Source organism: Alligator sinensis, unplaced genomic scaffold (genome assembly GCF_000455745.1).
Source record: "Alligator sinensis unplaced genomic scaffold, ASM45574v1 scaffold546_1, whole genome shotgun sequence".
In the NCBI taxonomy this organism is placed as follows: Eukaryota; Metazoa; Chordata; order Crocodylia; family Alligatoridae; genus Alligator; species Alligator sinensis.
In genome coordinates this window covers 1,488,399-1,491,746 of record NW_005842061.1, presented here as the reverse complement: position 1 = coordinate 1,491,746, position 3,348 = coordinate 1,488,399, and the positions used below count along the sequence as shown (strand labels likewise).

Here is a 3,348-nt window from a genome sequence, read left to right as displayed (position 1 = left end):
GGCGCCCCCCGCCACAATCCACCAACCAGCACTGTGGCTCCAGGACCAGTCACCACTCCCCCGGCCCGAGTCCACAACCAGTTTTAAAAATCCAGTATTTTTCATTTCCGGCAGGTGCTCAGTCCTGAGCATGCTGGATTCATGAGGTTATACTGTAGTTTGAAAGGTAGCGCTAACCTACAAAAGCCTCAGTGTGAGATAATCCGCAAACGAACCAAACTGAGATCCTGATAACACAAGTTACATTTGTGCTCATCAGATTCACCCTGTCCATCAGAGGTCAAATTTAGTCATGAAAGAGGTCAGTGCAATGCCAAATGAAGCAAATGGGAGTTGTAGACACTTTTTCCTGACTGAATTTGGCCTAATGTGTACATTGTACATAGGAAACAAATGGATGATGTGCAATTCTAATACAGGAGACCCTTGCCATTCGCAGAGGATACGTTCTCGTATCCCCCGCAAATGGCGAAATCCGCAAATAAGGCACTGCGTTCATAAACACCATCTGCGTTCATGAACGCAGTTCCCCCAGCGGCTGCGGGAGGCACAGCGGCTCTGGCGATGTCAGGAGCATGGCAGCAGCAGCAGGAGTGTGGCGGCAGCAGCGGGAGCCCGACGGCAGCAAGTGCAGAGCTCCTGAGGAGCTCCTTTAAGTGTGTTTAAGATGTGGGCTTGGCATTTGCGAATATTTGAAACCGCGAATGCCGAACCAGCGAATAGTGAGGGTTTCCTGTATTCGTCTACCTTTCATGCTGCTTTTCTGAAGAGTGCAACATGACCAATACAATATACACCCCAGAACTCTCAGGGGAAGTTAACAGTGTCAGAAATTACAATGCAGATGCACAAAGTCCACCAGTTACATTAAACACATATATAGAAATTATGCTTTTGAAGGATTGTTATATCTCTACCAGCAGTTCAGCAGTCTCCTTCACAGCATCTAGGCTGCATAAGGAAGATGAACACCTAGTTGGACAAAGTGCTGTTACAAACCCTTGTATGCAACTATGTATTATATCATCTCATCTCATCTCATCTTATATCACATCACCAATTTGTTAGTGAACTAATTCTTCATCTTGTATTACTTTATAGCAAGAATCTATGCCATCCACCTACGTTTGGGGACATTTGGCTGAATTGGTGTAGAATAAAACCTAACAAGTCTAGCACTGTTTTGGGTCCCCTCCCCTATTTTAATTAACATAAAATACAGTTCCCCCTTACAAGCTTGTGGAGCCATGAAGTTTTGTTGCCATGAACAGCAGTTATTTGAACACTAATGCTACACAATTCCAGCATTACAATTGGATCACACATTTAACAAAACACAAGTCAAAACAAAATAAAGCAAAAGCACCTGGATGAATCACAACCATGTAACTCAGTTCTCACAGGAATGTTATAGTGTAAGAAGGGAATTGGACATCTTGTAGCAATTAGCAAATAAGATAGAAGAGTCCACATATTTTGACCCTTTCTAAAAACAGTGGGTGCATTTAAATATCAGAAACCGATACACTCATAGAAGAATCTACAAATGTCTTTTTTTGGCTTTTCATCCCCTTGTCCTTTATAACATAATTCCAAGTGTGCTATTTTGTATTGCACTTGCATGGATGTTTTATTGCACGGTTTTTTAAATCTGAAACAAAACTTACATCTGTAACGCTGTTTTGTTTTACTTTACTGAAAGTTATACAACCAGTTTATTACTTCTCATGCTGTTTTTCAATTGAGACGTTTGAGAGGAAGGAAGTCACTGTCTGAAGCATCAGGGATCTTGACATGCACTTGCCAGTGCTCTTGAAAGCATTTGATTTGTAACTTCTAAGGCACAGCAGCAAAATGGACTTGATTCTCTATCACTCCTGCTTTGCTTCAGCATAACTCCATTGGCTTCAGTAAAGTTGCTTCTGATTTACATCTGTGCAAATAAAAGAAAAATCATGACCATGACCAATATCTTCAGATAGGATCTTTTAGTCAGCAATGTGCAAATACAAACACCTGGCAAAATCAGCATAGACTTCTCTCCTCACTTCTTTGTTCAACTATGCTTCAGATAATGTGCCTTACTCTCTAAACAATTTCAAAGATGCCAGTGGACTGTGAAGTAAAGGTTCTGGGCATCATATGACTTCTAGGGCTTGCTTAACACTCTTCCTGATCTTAAAAAATGAGCTTCAATTTGTGCAAAATGATTTAAAATTTAATAGTATATGTACTTGAAGAGGGATTTTCTCAGAATATTGTTTACTGACTTAAAAATTAGTTTTTTCTCCTACTTGAAAAATAGCAAATATTTTAAAATTTGGGCAGACAGTATTCCTTAACTTCAATAATAAAGAAAACTCAGTTCTTGGGGAGTTAGGCTTGGGATGGTCTTGGCTGTAGATGAAACGTTTATTTCAACAGACTGGTGCCTAACCTGGCAAGGAACATACTGGTGCTGATCTGCATCTTTAAAAGCCTTGATACCTTTGAAAATCTTGCCTTCAGAGTCTCTCAGAGACTCAACAAAAAGAAGCTACAGGGAAAAAAGTATTAAATTGTTACATAGAGAGCATGTCTGCGTGAGATGCTACTGTGCAGTCGTTACTGTGCATTTATTTAGTATTTGTATTTGCAAGTACTAAATAAACGCGCAGTAACTGAGTTACTGTGCAGTAGCGCTGACAAACGTCTCTTAGGTGACACTACTGTGCAGTAGCCAAAGAAAACTGTGCAGTAGCATATTGGCACTATCTGTGCTGTGACACGCTACTGCACAATATTTTTCAGCTACAGAGCATATAGCATTTCGGCTTCAGAGTCTCATGTAATTCACAGCAATAAACTCCAGTTTATTGCCCCTGGGCATGTTGTTTGAATGTGCAGCCAGGACCACAGCACACTGAGCCAGGGCGGAGTAGCCCCAGCTGGCAGGGCACCTGGGGAGTCAGGCACCTGCCAGCACAGGGCTGCTCTGACCCAGCTCAATGTGCTGTGGAGGGGATAGCTGGGGTGTGAGGGTGCTCCAGTGTGGGGCTAGCTGGCAGGCAGCACCCTTGTGCTCTGACCAGCCAGGTCAGCATCTACACATGCAATGCTGCACATGATAAAACTCTGCATCAGGAGAGTACTTGAATTTACAAGTACTAACCTACTGCAGAGTTATTTAGTTTCCTGCAGCCTAATAGGGCCGCATGTCTAGATGCTGAGACATTTACGTTGGAGCTAATTAGGCAACTCCACAGTAAACATCTTGTGTAGATGCATCCAGAATACACAAAAAACTGCTGCTAACAACAACAACAAATATTTGCTCCTTTAGGTACATTAGAAATTGTTTAGCCAGGG

The 3,348-nt window shown here is 42.0% G+C and overlaps 1 protein-coding gene across 1 annotated transcript in view; it reads left to right on the top strand.

Annotated features, from left to right (window-relative positions):
• The window catches only part of COL13A1 (collagen type XIII alpha 1 chain), a 190,524-nt gene that overhangs the window by 185,214 nt on the left and 1,962 nt on the right, over positions 1-3,348 (top strand). The window lies entirely within an intron of this gene.